General features: G+C 37.7%; 1 protein-coding gene across 8 annotated transcripts in view; it reads right to left on the reverse strand.

The window, feature by feature from the left end:
- Positions 1-22,247, reverse strand: part of OPHN1 (oligophrenin 1) — a 573,279-nt gene that overhangs the window by 361,563 nt on the left and 189,469 nt on the right. Inside the window, exon 1 of one of the 8 annotated variants that reach the window (XM_053202418.1) lies at positions 14,220-18,276. The exons of the other annotated variants lie outside the window; for them this stretch is intronic. The gene's annotated coding sequence lies outside the window, so the exon portion shown is untranslated. Of the gene's footprint in view, positions 1-14,219; positions 18,277-22,247 lie in introns of those variants that run through there. 8 annotated transcript variants of the gene reach the window in all.

The following is a 22,247-nucleotide window of genomic DNA, read 5'->3' on the forward strand; positions in this document are numbered from 1 at the left end:
TTTTTGGTTTTTTTCTATTTGCAAAGTATTTTATCATTTCCTTTGTGATTACCTCTAAATTTAATCAATTGATTAATTTGGAGTATGCTGTTTAATTTCCACATATTTGTGACTTTTCCAACTTTCTGTTATTAATTTCTAAATTCATTTCATTGTATGCAGCAAATTTATTTTGTATGATTTTCATTCATTTAAGTTTATTGAGGCTTGTTTTATGGCCTAACGTATGGTCTCTCCTGGACAATATTCCTTGCACACATGAAAAAATATATATTCTACTGCTCTTGGGTAGGGAAACGTGTTAGGTATAGTTGATTTATGGTATTGTTCATGTCTCCTATTCTTTTTCTTCCAAATTTGGCTGTAGTATGTTTAAGCATGTATTTGAGTTCTCCTTCCCTTGGTTTGTTGAATTTGTTATATGAGCAGACTAAAGTTTTTCATCAAATTTAGCAAGGTCTTTACCTTTGTTAACTCAAATATCTTTTCTACCTTTTCTCTCTATCCTCTTCTTCTGAGACTGCCATTATGTATATTCTGTTATGGGTCTCTGAAGTTCTGTTCATTTTTTAATTTACTTTTTTCCACAGATTGTATGATCTCAATTCATCTATCTTAATATTTATTGATTCTATCTTCTACCAGTAAACATTTGAGGTTAAGCCCCTGTTGTGAATTTTCATTTCAGTTATTGTACTTTTCAAATGCACAGTTTTAAATGGCTCTTTTTTATTAAGTAAATATGTTTCTAATATTAGAAATACATCATTGAAACTCTTTTACCAGGAAGTGCAATGATTTGTTTTCCTCAGGGACAGTTTCTATTGATTGTGGACTTTTTTCCCTTATTCATGGCCCATTTTCGTATTGCTTTTCTTAAAAATATTTATTTAATTTGAGAGAGAGAGAAAGAGAGAGAGAGCAGAGGAGGGGCAGAGAGAGAGAGAGAGAGGCAGAGATAGAACCCTGAGAAGGCTCTGTGCTGTCAGCACAGAGCTCAACACAGGGCTCAATCTAAAATACCATGAGATCATGCCCCGAGAAAAGATAAAAAGTCGGAAGCTTATCTGATTGAGCCACGTGCCCAAATTTTCTTATTTCGTGACACTTCTCATAATTTTGTTGAAAAGAGAACATTTTAAATGATGTAATGTGACAAATCAGAAATCAAAACCTGTCTTTTTCCCAAATTTGTTCTTGTTGTTGCTGTTTGTTTAGTGAGTTTGTGGCTAATGCTATAAAGTCTGTATTCTTTATCATATGAAGCCACTGACATCTCTGGTCAGTTAGCTTAGTGGTCAGCTAGTGATTAGACAGAGATGTATTTAAATGCATTGAACCATTAAGTATCCCAGGCTTTGTTGAAGGGCTCTTGTGTGTGTTGGTGAGTGCCTTCAACACTCAGCCAATTAGTTTATAATTCTGCCTTAATCTTCCCGCCCAGAGCTTCAAGGTCAGCCAGAAGTAAGACAATATAGCCTTCTAAAATCTTTTCTAGACAGGCACAAAACAATACATATAAGCAAAGCCCTAAATGTGCATGTGATCTTCCATACTTATAGGAATATGTAGCAACTTTTCGAAGCTCTCTATGGACATTTCATTCTCCAGTTTTTCTTTTTAAGTTTATTGTTCAGCTTCTTGGTTGCTATCACAATTTATGCTGCCTAAGAGAACTGCAGTACTGAACAGTCACTACTAATTGATTGTTTTGAAAAGGAAACTCTAAGGAAAAATCCATTTGCAGTAAGCCAGCTATGAGTCAATTCAAATAAGGCAACCCACATGAGTAATATATTTCAGCTCTAGGGGAGCTACAATCCCCTTCTGCCCTCTGCAGTGGCTACTAAAATCATGATATTCACAGCTTCCAAAACTATCCAGCTCATAGTTTTCAAGGCTACTATGGAGCTGGAGAAAGGGGTATAGAATACAGAGCAAAAAACCACAAAGCTCACTGTTCTATTAATTACTCAGCTATTTTTCTTGAACAAGCACACCTATTATTTCAAATTTTGGTTAATGTCCAGAGATCTTAAAAAGTTGATTTTGAAAATGTCTATTGGTGTTTCTATTGCTTTTATTAAAGAGCAGCATTTCAGAGGTCATTTCTCAACCATTCCACTGAAGTAACCTGGTCACCTCAATTAATAAATATTAATAAAATAATTAATAAAAATAAATTATTTAAAAATAAATTATATAAATAAAAATAAAATAAATAATGAGTTACTCTCAATAAAAATTCTGTGATTGTTCAATATATTATTTTATTTTTATTTTATTTCATTTAAATCCAAGTTAATTAACATATAGTGTACTAATGGTTTCCAGAGTAGAATGTAGTGATTCATGACTTACATGTAACACCCAGTGTTCATCCCAAAAAGTGACCTCCTTAATGACCATCACCCATTCAGCCCATCCCCTACACCAACACCCCGCAGCAATCCTCAGTTTGTTCTCTGTCTTTAAGAGTCTCTTATGGTTTGCCTGCCAGTCAGTTTTTATCTTATTTTTCCTTCTCTTTCCCTACGTTCAGCTGTTTTGCTTCCTACATTCCAGGAGTGAAATCATATATTTGTCTTTCTCTGACCGACTTATTTTGCTTAGCATAATACATTCTAGTTCTATCCATGTTATTCCAAATACCAAGATTTAAGTCTTTATAATCTCTGAGTTATATTCCATTGTATATATATACCACTCCTTCTTTATCCACTCATCAGTCAATGGACATTTGGGCATTTTTCCATAATTTGGTTATTGTTGGGAGTGCTGCTATAAATTTTGTGCATGTACCATTTGAAATCTTTATTTTTGTATCCTTTGGGTAAAAACATAGTAGTGCAATTGCTGGGATAAGGTAGTCCCATTTTTCATTTTTTGAGGAACCTCCATGCTGCTTTCCAGAGTGGCTGCGCCAGTTTTTATTCCCATGAACAGTGTAAGAGGGCACCCCTTTCTCCACATCCTCACCAACATCTGTTGTTTCTCGAGTTGTTAATTTTACCTATTCTGATAGGTGTGAGGTGGTATCCCATTGTGGTTTTGATTGTATCCCATTGTATTTCCCTGATGATGAGTATGTTGAGCATGTATTCATGTGCCTGTTACCTATCTGGATGTCTTCTTTGGAAAAGTATACGTTCATGTCTTTTGCCCATTTATTCGCTGGATTATTTGATTTTGGATGCTGAGTTTGATAAATGCTTTAGAGATTTTGGATACTAATCCTTTATCCAATATGTCACTTACAAATGTCTTCTCCCATTCTGTAGTTTTGTTGATTGTTTCCCTCACTGTGCAGAAGTTTTTATCTACTTTCCAATAGTTCATTTTTGCTTTTATTTCCCTTGCCTCCAGAAACACGTCTAGTAAGAAGTTGCTTTGGCTGAGGTCAAAGAGGTTGTTGCCTGTTTTCTCCTCTAGGATTTTGATGGCTTCCTATCTTACGTTTAGGTCTTTCATCCATTTTTAGTTTATTTTTCTGTATAGTGTAAGAAAGTGTCCATGGTTTTTCTGTATGATGGATTCTTGGAAGGTAGCAGCGTAGGAGGACGATGGGCTCACCGCATTCTGCTGATCACTTAGATTCCACCCACATCTGCCTAAATAACCCAGAAAACTGCCAGAAGAATAGCAAAATGGACTCTCCTGAGCCAAGCGTAGACAAGAGGCCCACGGAAGAGGGTAGGAAGGGCTGAGAGGTGGTGCGCACCACACGGACTGGTGGGAAGGAGCCGAGGCAGTGGAGGGGCAGCCCGCCTGGCGGGGCAGAGCCCCCGAGTCTGGCTTGCAAAAGCAGAAGGGCCGGACTCCGTGAGTTCTGACAACCAGCATGAATTCACTTCTGGAATGTTATAGGTCAAAAGCTCTGCTCGGAGAGCAGGAGGGCTAGAGGACAATGTGAGGGAGAGTTGTTGAAACCCAGAGGACAGAGCTCAACACGGTGGGGAACAAAGGCGCTGGACAGTGCCATCTCCCTCGCCAATTCCCCAGCCAAAATCCCAAAGGGAACCAGTTCCTGTCATGGAACTTGCTTGCACTGTGCAAACACCCAACTCTGTGCTTTTGTGGATCCATCCCTCTGACGGGTCTGCCTCCCTCCCGGTGCCTCAGGGGCCCTCCCACAGTGGACCATCGAAGGCAAAGTGAGCTGAGCCTTCCCCTCTGGCCCCTGTGCACCTTGCAGATGCACCAAGGCTAATATGCCAGATCCCATCTAATCAGCACCACAAGCCTAGCAGTGTGCAAGTAGCCCAGACAGGGGCCGCACCATTCAGCAGTGAGTCCAGCCCCTGGGAGAGGGGAAGGTAAGGTACACACCAGTCAGACTATGACCCCAGTGGTGGGCTGGGGGCAGACATCAGGTCGGAGTGCGGCCCCACCCACCAACACAAGTTACTCCAGACAGCACAGGGGAAGAGCCCTGCAGTTCCGCGCCACTCAGGGACTATCCAAAATGACAAAACAGAAGAATTCTCCTCAAAAGAAAATCCAGGAAGTAGTGACAGCTAACGAACTGATCAAAAATGATTTAAGCAAAGTAACAGAACATGAATTTAAATAATAGTCATAGGGGCGCCTGGGTGGCGCAGTCGGTTAAGCGTCCGACTTCAGCCAGGTCACGATCTCGTGGTCCATGAGTTCGAGCCCCGCGTCAGGCTCTGGGCTGATGGCTCAGAGCGTGGAGCCTGTTTCCGATTCTGTGTCTCCCTCTCTCTCTGCCCCTCCCCCGTCCATGCTCTGTCTCTCTCTGTCCCAAAAAAAACCAAATAAACGTTGAAAAAAAATAATAATAGTCATAAAATTAATCACTGGGCTTGAAAAAAGCATAGAGGACAGCAGAGAATCTATTGCTACAGAGATCAAGGGACAAAGAAATAGTTGTGAGGAGCTAAAAAATGCTAGAAATGAGGTGCAAAATAAAATGGAGGCAACCACGGCTCAGATTGAAGAGGCAGAGGAGAGAATAGGTGAATTGGAAGATAAAATTATGGAAAAAGAGGAAGCTGAGAAAAAGAGAGATGAAAAAAATCCAGGAGTATGAGGAGAGAATTAGAGAATGAAGTGATGGGATGAAACCCAATAATATATGCATAATTGGGATTCCAGAGGAGGAAGAGAGAGAGAAAGGTGCTGAAGGTGTACTTGAAAAAATCATAGCTGAGAACTTCCCTGAACTGGGGAAGGAAAAAGGCATTGAAATCCAAGAGGCACAGAGAACTTCCTTCAGACGTGACTTGAATAGATCTTCTGCATGACATATCATAGTGAAACTGGCAAAATACAAGGATAAAGAGAAAATTCTGAAAGCAGCGAGGGATAAACGTGCTGTAACATATAAAGGGAGACCGATAAGACTCGTGATGGATCTCTCTACTGAAACTTGGCAGGCCAGAAAGGAATGGCAGGAGATCTTCAATGTGATGAACAGAAAAAATATGCAGCCGAGAATCCTTTATCCAGCAACTCTGTCATTTAGAATAGGAGAGATAAAGGTCTTCCCAAACAAACAAAAACTGAAGGAATTTGTCACTACTAAACCAGCCCAACAAGAGATCCTAGGGGGGATCCTGTGAGACAAAGTACCACAGACATCACTACAAGCATGATACCTACAGACATCACAATGACTCTAAACCCATATCATTAAGTAATAACACTGAATGGAAATGGATTAAATGCTACAACCAAAAGACATAGGGTATCAGAATGGATAAAAAAAAACAAGACCCATCTATTTGCTTTCTACAAGAGACTCATTTTAGACCTGAGGACACCTTCAGATTGAAAGTGAGGGGATGGAGAACTATCTATCATGCTACTGGAAGTCAAAAGAAAGCTGGAGGAGCCACACTTATATCAGACAAACTAGACTTTAAATTAAAGGATGTAACAAGAGATGAAGAAGGATATTATGTAATAATTACAGGGTCTATCCATCAGGAAGAGCTAACAATTATAAATGTCTATGCACCGAATACGGAGCCCCCAAATATATAAAACAACCACAAACAAAAGCAACCTTATTGATAAGAATGTGGTAACTGAAGGGGACTTTAATACTCCACTTACAACAATGACTACATCATCTAGACACAGAATCAATAAAGAAACAAGGGCCCAGAATGATACATTGGATCAGATGGACTTGACAGATCTTTTTAGAACTCTGCATCCCAAAGCAACAGAATATACTTTCTTCTCAAGTACACATGGAACATTCTCCAAGATAGATCACATACTGGGTCAAAAAAAAGCCCTTCATAAGTATAAAAGAGTTGAGATCACACCATGCACACTTCTGACCGCAATGCTATGAAGCTTGAAATCAACCACAGGAAAAAGTCTGGAAATCCTCCAAAAGCATGGACGTTAAAGAACACCCTACTAAAGAATGAATGGGTCAACCAGGCAATTAGAGAAGAAATTTTAAAATATAGGGAAACAAATGAAAATTAAAAGACAACAATCCAAATGCTTTGGGATGCAGCAAAGGCAGTCCTGAGAGGAGGAAAATACATTGCAATCCAGGCCTATCTCAAGAAACAAGAAAAATCCCATTACAAAATCTAACAGAACACCTAAAGGAAATAGAAGCAAAATAGCAAATAAAACCTTAAACCAAGCAGAAGAAGAGAAATGATAAATATCAGTGCAGAAATAAACACTATGGAATATAAAAAAAAACCTAGAACAGATCAATGAAACTAAAGAGTTGGTTTTTTGAAAAAATAAACAAAATTGATAAGCCTCTAGCCAGGCTTCTCAGAAAGAAAAGGGAGATGACCCAAATAGATAAAGTCATGAATGAAAACGGAATTATTACAACCAACCACTCAGAGATACAAACAATTATCAGGGAATACTATGAAAAATTATATGCCAACAAACTGGACAACCTGGAAGAATTGCACAAATTCCTAAGCACCCACACAAGTCCAAAACTCACACGGGAAGAAATAGAAAGCTTGAACAGACGCATAACCAGCAAAGAAATTGAATCAGTTATCAAAAATCTCCCAACAAATAAGAGTCCAGGACCAGATGGCTTCCCAGGAGAATTCTACCAGATATTTAAAGTAGAGATAATACCTATCCTTCTCAAGCTATTCCAAAAAATAGAAAGGGAAGGAAAACTTACAGATTCATTCTATGAAGCCAGCATTATTATGATTGCGAAACCAGACAGAGACCCAGTATAAAAAGAGAACTACCGGCCAATATCCCTGATGAATACGGATGCAAAAATTCTCAATAAGATACTAGCAAATCGAATTCAACAGCATATAAAAAGAATTATACACCATGATCAAGTGGGATTCATTTCTGAGCTGCAGGCTGGTTCAACATTCGCAAATCAATCAATGTAATACATCACATTAATAATAAAAAAGAACAGACCTATATGATCCTGTCAATGGATGCAGAAAAAGCATTTGACAAAAATCAGCATCTTTCTTAATAAAAACCCTTGAGAAAGTCGGGATAGAAGGAACATACTTAAACATCATAAAAGCCATTTATGAAAAGCCCACAGCTAATATCATACTCAATGGGAAAAAACTGAGAGCTTTCTCCCTGAGATCAGGAACACGACAGGGATGTCCACTCTCACCGCTGTTGTTTAACATAGTGTTGGAAGTTCTAGCATCAGAAATCAGACAACAAAAGGAAATCAAAGGCATCAAAATTGGCAAAGATGAAGTTAAGCTTTCACTTTTTGCACATGACATATTATACATGGAAAATCTGATAGACTTCACCAAAAGTCTGCTAGAACTGATACATGAATTCAGCAAAGTCGCAGGATACAAAATCAATGTACAGAAGTCAGTTGCCTTCTTATACACTAATAATGAAGCAACAGAAAGACAAACAAACTGATCCCATTCACAATTGCACCAAGAAGCATAAAATACCTAGGAATAAACCTAACCAAACATGTAAAATATCTGTATTCTGAAAAGTATAGAAAGCTTATGAAGGAAATTGAAGAAGATATAAAGAAATGGAGAAATATTCCATGGTCATGGATTGGAAGAACAAATATTGTGAAAATGTCAATATTACCCAAAGCTATCTACACGTTCAATGCAATCCCAATCAAAATTGCACCAGCATTCTTCTCTAAGCTAGAACAAGCAATCCTAACATTTGTGGGGAACCACAAAAGACCCCGAATAGCCAAAGTAATTTTGAAGAAGAAGACCAAAGCCGGAGGCATCACAATCCCAGCCTTTAGCCTCTACTACAAAGCTGTAATCATCAAGACAGCATGGTACAGGCACAAAAACAGACACATAGACCAATGGAACTCAATAGAAACCCCAGAACTAGACCCACAGAAGTATGGCCAACTAATCTTTGACAAACCAGGAAAGAACATCCAATGGAAAAAAGACAGTCTCTTTAACAAATAGTGCTGGGAGAACTGGACAGCAACATGCAGAAGAATGAAACAAGACCACTTTCTTACACCGTTCACAAAAACAAACTCAAAATGGACAAAGGACATGAATGTGAGACAGGAATCCATCAAAACCCTAGAGGAGAAAGCAGGAAAAAACCTCTGACCTCAGCCACATCAATTTCTTACTTGACACATCCCCAAAGGCAAGGGAATTAAAAGCCAAAATGAACTATTGGGACCTCATGAAGATAAAAAGCTTCTGCACAGCAAAGGAAACAATCAACAAAACTAAAAGATAACCAACGGAATGGGAAAAGACATTTGCAAATAACATATCGGACAAAGGGCAAGTATCCAAAATCTATAAAGAGCTCACCAAACTCCACCCCCGAAAAACAAATAATCCAGTGAAGAAATGGGCAGAAAACATGAATAGACACTTCTCTACAGAAGACATCCGGATGGCCAACAGGCACATGAAAAGATGCTCAACGTCGCTCCTCATCAGGGAAATACAAATCAAAACCACACTCAGATATCATCTCATGCCAGTCAGAGTGGCTAAAATGAACAAAACAGTAAACTATAAATGCTGGCGAGGATGTGCACTGTTGGTGGGAATGCAAATTGGTGCAGCCTCTCTGGAAAACAGTGTGGAAGTTCCTCAAAAAATTAAAAACAGATCTACCCTATGACCCAGCAATAGCACTGCTAAGAATTTATCCAAGGGATACAGGAGTGCTGGTGCATAGGGGCACTTGTACCCCAATGTTTATAGCAGCACTCTCAACAATAGCCAAATTATGGAAAGAGCCTAAATGTCTATCAACGGATGAATGGATAAAGAAATTGTGGTTTATATGCACAATGGAATACTACGTGGCAATGAGAAAGAATGAAATCTGGCCTTTTGTAGCAACGTGGATGTAACTGGAGAGTGTTATGCTAAGTGAAATAAGTCATCCAGAGAAAGACAGATACCATAAGTTTTCACTGTTATGTGGATCCTGAGAAACTGAACAGAAGTCCATGGGGAGGAGAAGAAAAAAAAAAAGAGGTTAGAGAGGGAGAGAGCCAAAGCATAAGAGACTCTTAAAAACTGAGAATAAACTGAGGGTTGATGGGTGGTGGGAGGGAGGGGAGGGTGGGTGATGGGTATTGAGGAGGGCACCTGTTGGGATGAACACTGGGTGTTGTATGGAAACCAATTTAACAATAAATTTCATATTTAAAAAAATAAAAAATAAAAAAATGAATTTGCAAAGAAAAAGTGTCCATGCTAATGTTTCTAGATGTTACTGCCCAGTTTTCCCAATACCATTTGCTGAAGAAACTGTCTTTTTTCCACTGGATACTTTTTCCTGCTTTGTTGAAGATAGTTGGCCATACATTTGTGGGTCCATTTCTGGGTTCTCAATCTGGTGCATAGATCTATGTGTCTGTTTTTTTTTTTTTTTTGCTAGTACCATACCGTCTTAATGATTATAGCTTGAAATACAGCTTGGATTCCAGAATTGTGATGCTTCCAGCTTTGGTTTTCTTTTAACATTACTTTGGCTATTTAGGTTTTTTTCTGGTTCCTTAAAAATTTTACAATTATTTGTTCTAGGTCTGTGAAGAATTCTGGTGTTATTTTAATTGGGATTGCTTTGAATGTGTAGATAGCTTTGCATAGTATAGACATTTTAACAATATTCGTTCTCCCAATCCATTAGAATAGAGTGTTTTCCATGTCTTTGTGTCTTCCTCAATTTCTTCCATAAGCTTTCTATAGTTTTCAGCCTACACATCTTTTACCTCTGTGGTTAGGTTTATTCCTAGATATTTCATGGGGTTTGTTGCAAATATAAATGGGATCAATTCCTTGACTTCTTTTTCTGCTACTTCATTAATGCTGTATAGAAATGCAATTGATTTCTACATTGATTTTATATCCTGCGACACTGCTGAATTAATGTAGCAGCGTTTCTAGCAGCGTTTTGGTGGTGCCTTTTGGGTTTTCTGCATACAGTATCATGTTGTATGTGAAGAGCAAAAGTTTGACTTCTTCCTTGCCAATTTATATGCATTTTATTTCTTTTTGTTGTCTGAATGCTGAGGCCAGGACTTCCAGTAGAATGTTGAACAACAGTGGTGAGAGTGGAAGTTCGTGTCATGTTCCTGACCTTAGCAGTAAAGCTCTCCGTTTTTCCCCATTGAGGATGATTTTAGCTGTTGGTCCTTCATATATGGCCTTTATGATGTTGAGGTATGTTCCTTCTATCCCTACTTTCTTAAAGGTTTTTATCAAGAAATGATGTTGTGTTTTGTCAAAAGCTTTTTCTGCATCTATTGAGAGTATCATGAGGTTCTTAGCCTTTCTTTTATTAATGTGATGTATCACATTGATTGATTTGGGGATAATGAACCACTCTTGCACCTGAGGAATAAATCCCACTTGATCATGGTGAAAAATTGTTTTAATCTATTGTTGTATTCGATTTGCTAGTATCTTGCTGAGAATTTTTGCATCCATGTTCATCAAGGAAATTGGTCTGTAATTCTCGTTTTTAGTGGGGTCTTTGTCTGGTTTCGGAATCAAGCTAAGGCTGGCCTCATAGAATGAGCTTGTAAATGTTCTGAATCAACCTAAAATTAAGTAACTGAATCAAGGAAAACCATTATATTCCATTACTGGCCTCTAAAAGACCTTATAAGTTTATTTATTAGGTGATCAAAATACTTTAAAAACACACCAAAGTATATGTCAACAGGCAAGAAGTAAAGATTTTTCTTTTGTATCTGGTTACCCGCCATCAAAAGCCTCAAACTTCTCCATATTATCTATCATAGTCCAACTACTTTCATTAAATCATAAGGAGAATAGAGTCCATAGAAGGGAACTGCCAAGGTCACAAAGCTAGCTACACAAAGAGGACATGAATTTAAAGCTCTGTCTAACCACTGTAAGATAATAATGTGACTCCTGTCACAGCCACAGTATCTATGTCACATATGTTTCTCTAATTGTCTCCCCCTCCTCAGAATGGTGTTTTCAGTTTTCAAACGGTCTCATATTCACCATTCTTTGCTCATGTCTATGGTAAGTTGGAAAATACATATGAAAGTTTAAAACAAGAGGTTTGGGCAATGGTTATTTCTGGCTCTGAGATACGAAGTCCTATAAGGCTTCTTACTCCTACATTTTAACCAAATATTATGGATCATTACAGTACCTTCTAATAGCTAACCCTGCAAATGCTTGTTTAGGGTTAATTTTTATAAAAGCAAAAGACACAGTAAGGTGAGATTATCCACAATACTTAAAATGTCCAAGATTAAAGATAAAAACCGAATCTTCAACAAAAGAAAAGCTAACAGTTTCACACAAGAGAAACACCCAAAAGGTTATCAAATGATTTTTTCAGCAGAAACAGCACACACACACAAAAAAAACTACATACACACAAAAAATAAAGACAAAGGAACATGAAAGAAAGCCATCAAACAACAAGGGGATGCAGCAAAAGAAGAAAGGAACAGAGGAAGACTACAAAATCAACCAGAAAAAATTAACAAAATAACAGGAAGTACATACCTACAAAAAATTACTTTAGGTGTTTACAGTAATAAAAGCCTACCTCAAAAAGCAAAACAAACTTCAAATAAACAATCTAACCTTATATCTAAAGGAACAGGAAAAAGAATAAGCAAAACACAAATTTATTAGAAGAAAGGAAATAATAATAAAGTAAAATGGAAATAAGTGAAATAAGGCTAAAACAATTTAAAAGAGCAATGAAACCAAAACTAGTCTTTAAAAAGCTAAACAAAACTGACAAACCTTTAATGCACAATCAAGAAAAAATGAAAGGACTCAAATTAATAAAATCAGAAATGAAAGAGGAAAAAATGACAACTGACATCAAAAACAAAATGGATTATAAGACAATATTATGAAAAATTATATGCCAACAAACTGGACAGTCAAGAAGAAATGGATAAATTCCTAAAAACATATAATCTTCCAAAACTCAATTAAGACAGAGAAAATTTGAACAGACCAATTACTAGGAAGAAAATTTAACTACTAATCAAAAAACTCCCAATAAAGAAAAGTCTAAGACCAGGGGTTTTCATGGGGCAATTCTACCAAACATTCAAATGAGAGATAATGTTCATGCTTTTCAAACTATTCAAAAAAGGAAATGAAGCATAGAGAACTCCCAATAAATTCAACCAAGGCTGACCATTGCCAAGACATATCATAGAAACCTTTACAAAATACAAAAATAAGGAAAGAATCCAGAAAGCAGCAAAGGGAATGAAGTCCTTAACCTACAAGGGAAAACAGATCAGGTTCACAGCTGATCTGTCTAAAGAAACTTGGTAGGCCAGAAGGGAGTGGCAGGATAAATTCAACATGCTACATGGGAATAATAAGCAGCCAAGAATACTATCTCCGGTAAGGATGTAACTCAGAAAAAAAGGAAAAATAAATACTTTCCCAGACAAACAAAAACTAAAGGAGGTTTATGACTACTACACCAGCCCTGCAAGAAATATTAATGGGGGGAGGAGGGTTCCTTGGTGTGGGACTTGAAAAAAAGCAACAAAGACTAGAAAGGACCAGATAACATCACCAGAAACACCAACATTACTGGTAACAGAATAGCACTAAACTCATATCTTTCAATAATCTCACTGAATGTAATTGGACTAAATGCTCCAATCAAAAGACATTGGGTATCAGAATGGATAAAGAAACTCATATGTCTATATGCTGCCTACAAAAGACTCATTTTAGACCTAAAGACATTGACAGATTGAAAGTAAAAGGATGGAGAACCATCTATCATGCTAATGGATGCCAAAAGGAAGCCGGAGTAGCCATATTTATAGCACACAAATTAGATTTTATTTTATTTTAATTTAATTTTATTTTATTTTTATTTTTTTAATTTTATTTTTGCAATTAAAAAATTTTTAATGTTCATTTATTTTTGAGAGAGAGACAGAGACAGAGTGTGAGCTGGGTAGGGGAAAATAGAGAGGGAGACACAGAATCCAAAGCAGGCTCCAGTCCCTGAGCTGTCAGCACAGAGCATGACACGGGGCTCAAACCTGTGAACTGTGAGCTCATGACCTGAGCTGAAGTCAGAAGCTTAACCAACTGAGCCACCCAGGTGCCCTGAGGCTATGCATTTTTGGCAAAATAACACAAAAGTGGTACCATAACCTTCCCAGTGTATCACAGTAAGGGATTCTTGGTATCAATATTCTTATTACTAGTGATATTTATCTTTTTTTTTAAGATTTTAAATGAAAGACTGAAATAAGAGATAATGAAGGACATTATACCATAATTAAGTGGTCTACCCATTAAGAAGATCTAACAATTATAAATATTTATGCCCCCCCACTTGGAACACCCAAATATATGAACCAACCAATAACAAACATAAAGAAACTCATTGACAATAATACAATAACAGTAGGGGACTTTAGCACCTCACTTACAGCAATGGACAGATCATCTAAGCAGAAAATCAAAAAGGAAATAATGGCTTTGACTGACACACTGGACCAAATGGACTTAACAGATTTATATAGAACATTCCATCCTAAATCAACAGAATACACATTATTTTTTTGAGTGCATATGGAACATTCTCCAGAATAGATCACATACTGGGTCACAAATCAGCACTCAACAAGTACAAAAAGATCAAATTCATACCATGCATATTTTCACACCACCACACTATGAAACTTGAAGTCAACCACAAGAAAAAAAAATGGAAAGAACATAAATACTTACAGGTAAAAGAACATCCTACTAAAGAATGAATGAGTTGGGGCGCCTGGGTGGCTCAGTCGGTTAAGCGTCCGACTTCGGCTCAGGTCATGATCTCGCGGTTCGTGAGTTCAAGCCCCGCGTCAGGCTCTGTGCTGATGGCTCAGAGCCTGGAGCCTGTTTCAGATTCTGTGTCTCGCTCTCTCTCTGACCCTCCCCCGTTCATGCTCTGTCTCTCTCTGTCTCAAAAATAAATAAACGTTAAAAAAATTAAAAAAAAAAAGAATGAATGAGTTAACCATGAAATTAAAGAGGAAATTAAAAATGCATAGAAGCAAAATAAAATGAAAACACTACAGTCCAAAACCTTTATTATGCAGCAGAGGCAATCCTAAGAGGGAAGTATATTGCAATACAAATCTACTTCAAGAAGCAAGAATGGTCTCAAATACACAACCTAACCTTACCCCTGAAGGAACTAGAAAGGGAACAGTCAATAAAGCCTAAAGCTAGCCTAAAGTGAAATAATAAAGAATAGAGCAGAAATAAACAATATAGAAACAAACAAAACCAGTAGAAAAGATCAATGAAACTAAGAGCTGGTTCTACTAAAGAATTAATAAAATTCACAAACCCCTAGATAGACTTATAAAAAAGAAAAGAGAAAGAACCTAAAGAAATAAAATCATGAATGAAAGGGGAGAGATCATAAACAACACCACAGAAATACAAACAATTACAAGACAATATGATAAAACATTATATGCCAATAAACAGGGCACCCTGGAAGGAATGGGTAAATTCCTGGAAACCTAGAAACTACCAAAAACTGAAACAGGAAGAAATAGAGAATTTGAACAGACCCATTACCAGCAAAGAAACTGAATCAGTAATAAAGTATCTCCCAAAAAACAAAATTCCAGGCCCAGATGGCTTCTCAGAGGAAATCTACCAGACACTGAAAGAAGAGTTAATACCTATTCTTCTCAAACTGTTCCAAAAAATATAAAAGGAAGGAAAACTTACAAACTCATTCTATAAGCCAGCATTACCTTCATTCCAAAACCAGACAAAGACCTCACAAAAAGGAGAATTACAGGCTAATATCCCTGGTGAACATGGATGTACAAATTCTCAACAAGATACTAGCAAATCAAATTCAACAGTACGTTAAAAGAATTATTCACCATGATCAAGTGGGATTTATCCCTGGGCTGCAGTTCTGGTTCAATATTCACAAATCAACCAATGTGATACATCATATTAATAATAGAAAGGATTATAATTATATGATCCTCTCAATAGATGCAGAAAAAGCATTTGGCAAAGTACAGCATCCATTCTTGATTAAAAACCCTCCACATCATAAAGGCCATATATGAAAGATCCAAGGCTAATATCATCCTCAGTGGGGAGAAATTAAGAGCTTTTCATTTCCCCTATACTCAGGAACAAGACAAGGATGTCCACTCTCACCAGTATTATTTAACAAGGAAGTCTTAGCCTCAGCAATCAGACAACAAAGAAATTAAAGGCATCCAAATCAAAGAAAAAAGACAAACTTTCACTATTTACATACAACATGATACTCTATGTAGAAAACCTAAAAGACTCCATCAAAAAATTTCTGGAACGAATACAAGAATTCAGCAAAGTCACAGGATATAAAATCAACATACAGAAATCAGTTGCATTTCTATGCACCAATAACAAAGCAGTAGAAAAAGAAATCAAGGAATTGATCCCATTTGCAATTGTACCAAAAACAATTAGAAACCTAGGAATAAACCTAACCAAACAGGTAAACAATCTTTACAGTGAAAACTATAGCACACTTATAAAACAAATTGAAGATAATACAAATAAATGGAAAAGTATTCCATTCTCATGGTTTGGAAGAACAAACATTGTTAAAATGTTTATACTACCCAAAGCAATCCACATTTAATGCAATCTCCATCAGCATACCACCAACATTTTTCACAGAGCTAGAACAAACAATCCTAAAATTTGTATGGAAGTCCAAAAGACCCTGGATAGTCAAAGCAATATTGTAAAAGAAAAATAAAACTGGAGACATCATGATTCCATATTTCAAGTTATATTATTAAGCTATAATCTTCAAGACAGTATGGTACTGGCACCAAAACAGACGCATAGACAAATGGAACAGAATAGAGAACCCAGCAATAGACCCAAAACTGTATCATCAAGTAATTTTTGACAAAGCAGGAAAAAGAATCCAATTGTAAAAAGACAGTCTCTTCAACAAATGGCGTTGGGACAACTAGACAGCAACATTCAGAAGAATGAAACTGAACCACTTTCTTACACCATAAACAAAAATAAATTCAAAATTGATGAAAGACCTAAATGTGAGACAGAAAACCATCAAAACCCCAGAGAAGAATACAAGCAGCGACCTCTTTGACCTCAGTCATAGCAACTTCTTACAAGACACATCACCAGAGGCAAGGGAAACAAAAGCAAACATGAACTAGTGGGATTTCAACAAGATAAAAAGCTTCTTTCTGCACAGGGAACAAAATGATCAACAAAACTAAAAGGCAGGGTAAGTAATGGAAGAAAATTTTTGCAAATGACATCTGATAAAGGGTTAATATCCAAAATCTTTACAGATTTTAACAAATTCAACACCCAGAAAACAAATAATCCAGTTAAGAAATGGGCAGACAATATGAATAGGCACTTTTCCAAGAAAGACATCCAGATGGCTAACAGATGCATGACAAGATGCTCACTCATCATCAGAGACATACAAATCAAAACCACTGTATCATACTACTGCATACCTGTTAGAATGGTTAAAATTAACAACACATGAAACACAATAATATATCTGGTGAGGTCTACCAGATAATACTCAGAGTTTTTAAGGTTAAAGCAAATCTTTTGGGTATCTGCCTAGGTCTCCTGCTTGATCATTTGCCATTTGGGTATTACTCCCCATAAGCTTCAGGATACAATCCAAAATATTTCATGAGGTATTCCAGGCCCCTTATTGTCTAACCCAGGCAACAGCATCACAAACCCATGCAGTGTGTTCGGCCAACAGGTATGTTTTGTTTGGTTTGCTGTGTTTTCAATTTTAATTTACTGGTGGCACTTAATACTAGGCATAAAATATATGGGTGTCACTTTCTGGAAAAAAATAAGAGATTATGGCAATGTAGACCCAAATATTTTAGGTAGAAACAATCACTGGAACCCAGTCAAAGATGCTGCTCTTAGATGGAGCATGTCTTTTTTTGTTCACCACAGCCCTACCTCTCATTACCAAGTCACAGAGACAGAATATCAATTGCATCCTATATCCAGCCTGCTTTTCTCACTTTTATTACCTGCCAAGACTCTAACTTAGCCTTTATGCAATCTCTAGGTCTTAATCTCTGACTCCTCCCTACTCTTTCCAGTCACATTCAATGTCCTCCAGTATCAAGAGAGATAATCTCACTCCCCTCAACTGTGCCTTTTTTATGTGTTTTCTCTCCCCTCTTTAATTCTCATTCATCCTTTAGAAATTCAACTCAGATCAGGACCAAAACAGAAAAGAGGCAGATGAGGCACTTAGGGTACAAAATTTAAGGAGGCATTCACACTCTGGTGCCCACCTGTACTTTCCATGAATCTGAGAATAAGTGCTTTATTAAATGTTTGCCTTAGAAGCCTCACTTGCCTCACCCTAGCCCTGGATCTAACTTAGATATAATCTTTCTCAGAAGCCTTCCTTGTTTATTCTCCCCACCACTAATACAAGACAGACAGACAGACACACGCACATACACACACGCACACACACACACGCACGCACACACACACACACAGTGTGGAATAGGGGCTACTGTGTGCCTACCTCTACCACAATACTTACATTGTATTGCAATTGTCTGTTTATTCATCTGCCTCATTTTTTTTAAATATAATTTATTGTCAAATTGGCTAACATACAGTGTGTAAAGTGTGCTCTCAGTTTTTGGGGTAGATTCCCGTGGTTCATCACGTACATACAATATCCAGTGCTCATCCCAACAAGTGCCCTCCTCAATGCCATCACCCATTTTCCCCTCTCCCCTACCCCCCCATCAACTTTCAGATCCTTCTCTGTATTTAAGAGTCTCTTATGGTTTGCCTTCCTCCCTCTCTGTTTGTAACTATTTTTCCCCCTTCCCTTCCCCCCTGGTCTTCTGTTAAGTTTCTCAAGATCCACATATGAGTGAAAACATATCTGCCTCCTTTAATAGACTATGATATCTTGGAGGGCAGAGAGATACATTGTGTACCTGAAACCCCAGTCTATGGCATTTAGTGGACACTTTCTATTTACTAATGAACAAACACATAGCAGTGTTCCTCAGAAAAGAGCAGGGAAGTTCTCTGAAGCCTATGTGGGAAGCATTCTTCTTTCTTGCTCCTAGTACTGCAATGATATAGGAAGTTATTTGCTTATACTTCTTCCTAAAACTTTTCTTTTAATTTTTTAATGTTTATTTAGTTTTGAGAGAGAGAGAGGGAGAGAGAAAGAGAGAGAGAGAGAGAGAGAGCAGGGAAGGAGCAGAGAGAGAAGGAGACACATAATCTGAAGCAGGCTCCAGACTCTGAGCTGTCAGCACAGAGCCTGACATGGGGCTCGAACTTAACTGACTGAGCCACCTAGGCACCTGTACTTCTTCCTAAAATTTAACTGAAGCTCCATGAAGGTAGAGTTCACAGCAGATGCTCAGTAAAAATTGGTTGAATAAATCAATTGGGTTTTAGGAGACCTTGGTTCCAGTAATAAACCTGGCACTACTTAACTGTGTGAGACCTTCAACAATCACTGGCCCACCTCTGGACATCAATTTCCCTATCTTTAGAATTGGCAGGAGTGGTGGTGGGGAGGTTGGTAAGCTAGTCTAGTATATTCTCCTCTCTCCCTCTCTCTTTCCTTCTGTGTTTGTGTGTGTGTGTGTGTGTGTGTGTGTGCGCGCACACACACCTTTCAGTCACTGTCTTTCTGACTTTCTCTCATTAGTTTATGTAAAGTTCTTAGAACAAGACCTCTTACTCAGTAAGCACTCTGAAAATATCAGCTTATTTTTTAATCTGAAATTCTAATTTTCAAGTAAATTCTTACATGCTTCATTTGAGCTTGGGTGGATAGGAGACATTGAAGATCCAAGGAACAGTTTGAAAATCCCTGATAACTAATGAGTTCCAAAATGCTCACTGATGTTATGATGACTGTACAGAAATCAGAGACCTGGGATCCACTACAGAGATTCTGATTCATTTGATCTAAGAGAGGTCCTGAGACAGGATCAGTAAGAGCTTCAGGTGCCTCTGACATATATTAGAAATAACTGAACTAGATATCCTCTAAGGTCCCTGGAACACTAACATTTTATTTTATATTTCTTGTAGTTATTCAGGAAATCAAATTGCAAACTAACATTTTCAAAAAATTGGGTTCTACTACCTTCCTGCTAAGATTAATAACGACCATGAGATATTGAGCACCAATCATATGCCAGACACTGAGCCAAATGATTTATATATACTCTCTGTTATATGTATTTATCTGATTTACTCTTTACAGTCTTGTGAAATAGATTATACTTCCTACTTTACAGATGAGGAAAACAGGCCCAACAAGTTTAGGTAATATTGCTAATATCCTATAGCTGATAAATCTGAAGTGTATACAAAACTACCTAAATACCTGAGATTTCCTTTATTTATTGAGCTCTAGAGGTAGAGAAAAAGTCATACAATGCCAATTGAAGGCACAGATGTCTTACTCTAAGAGCAGGAACAAATGTCATCTTCAGGGCAGTGAGACACTTCCTCCCACTTGTTCCTGTTGTACACAGACTGCTCAAGTTAAGTACTAGAGCTGATCATCAACGGAAGGGACTCTTCAGAGAAGCCTCAGGCTTTGCCTCACATCCTCTAGGAATCACTATCATTTCTGTTAGACAAATAGTATCTACAAGGGGCTTAATGGTACTGAGTCACCTTTTGCAGCCATCATGAAAAATGCATTATGGAAAGAACTGCAAGGCCCTCTTCACATGCAATGTGAAATATAAATCTCAACCCAAAATTGTATTGCAACTGTCCTTCTACAAATATTTTCAGTTAAATGGAAGATCTACTGACTCAGGGCCAGTAGTATTGGCAACTGGAGGGCATGGCACGCTCTGCTGTCTCAACTTCCAAAGCAACTGTTCTTTCCCAACAATACTCTCCCAGTATGCTCTCTAATATTTCTTCTTAAAGCCTCCAAAAAGCCTCACCTTAAACTGTTGGAGCATTGGGTGTTACTGTCACTACCACCACACATCCCAGTTCTCAAAATGACAAATTCAACAAGGACAGTGAATATGACAGGCCAATTAAAATCTCAAAATCTTTTTTCAGTCCCCATCAATAAAGGTCAGTTCATGAGTCATCAGCCCTAACAGCAATTATCAGTTGATAACCAAGAATATCTGGAGTTGGCAGGCAAACAGGAACTGAGTTAAGAGGTTGTTGTAAAGCATATATTAAGAAGCAAATGTGTCCAGCTAACACCTTACATGGAGCTCACAGACACCCACAAGAACCTGACATATCAGGGGGTCATTTTTATTTTTGTTGATAAGCCATCATGCTCAACCTCACCCACTTTATTTTTCCTTAATGGCACTGGTTGACATTTATGGTAGGGTAGGTGTTATACCCTCAGTAGGCCCACTCCTACAGCTCCCTGGGTATTGGTCTTGCCCTTTCAAATCTAAGAGTAGGCCCCCAAAGCCTATGTACACTATGTATATGATAGGAGTGGCAGCCCTCATGATCTCAGAAGTGGCTTCAGAGGCCTTCTTCTCTTATCTTGAAGAATAGTGCATGTTCATAGCCAAATAGCTCTACAGTCTGGTCTAATAGGGTCTAAGAAGTCAACCAGTTTTTCTTCATTTTGTCACATTTTTTGTTTCCTATATTCCCAGCTGGTGGTATTTCTGCTCATATAATCCCATCTCTATTCCTGGCTTCTGCTGTGATAGTTGATTATATCCATGGTTACATCCATATTGAGCTCTTTATGCAATGGTCAGTCCACCACACCCTTGGCGTTCTCTTCCAAATACACTTTGCCATTTTTTGTAATATGGGCAAGCAGAGAAATGTCCAAATCTTGAAGTTCTCTTTCCATTTTGTTTAATAATTCCATCTCCAATTCATTCTCTCCTCTCAGCTTTTACTATAAACAGAGAGAACAAAGCCATTCTTCCAACACTTTGCTTAGAAATTTCCTCATCCAAATATTCCATTTTATCACTCACAAAATACTACTTCCCACAAAACACAAATACAATTCAGCCAAGTTCTTTGCCTACTTTGTAACAAGGATGGCTTTTCTCCATTGTCCAATAACATGTTCTTCATGGAAGCTTTCTCTATGGCTCTCCTTTTTTCTTTCTGAGCTGTCACCACAATTGCCTTTAAAATTATATTCATGGCAATCCAGGCTTTTCCTAGCATGCACCTCCAAATTCTTGTACTTTCTTCCCATTACTCAATTCCAAAGCTACCTCTACATTTTTAGGTATTTAGTACAGCAGTTCCCCCCACTTCTCAGTACTGATTTCCGTCTTACAAAGTTTAGGATTCTGTAACAAAATACCATAGACTATGTGGCTTATAAACAACAGAAATGTATTTCTCACAATTCTGGAGGCTGGAAGTTTGAGATCAGGGTGTCGACATAGTTAGGTTCTGGTGAGAGCCCTCTTCTAGGTTGCAGACTGACAACTTGTTGTATTCTCACGTGGTGGGAGGAAGGTAAAAGAGCCGTTTGAAGTCTCTTTTATGAGGGCACTAATCCCATTCATGAAGGGCTCCACCTTCATGACCTAATTATTTCCCAAAGGCTCCAGCTCTTAATACCATCATATCAGGGGTTAGGATTTTAACATATGGATTTTGGGAAGGACACAAAAATATCCAATCCATTGCAGAGTACAAATACATCAAATTTTATGTTAACAACAATTACATAGATAAAATGTA

Source organism: Acinonyx jubatus, chromosome X, assembly GCF_027475565.1.
Source record: "Acinonyx jubatus isolate Ajub_Pintada_27869175 chromosome X, VMU_Ajub_asm_v1.0, whole genome shotgun sequence".
NCBI lineage: Eukaryota > Metazoa > Chordata > Mammalia > Carnivora > Felidae > Acinonyx > Acinonyx jubatus.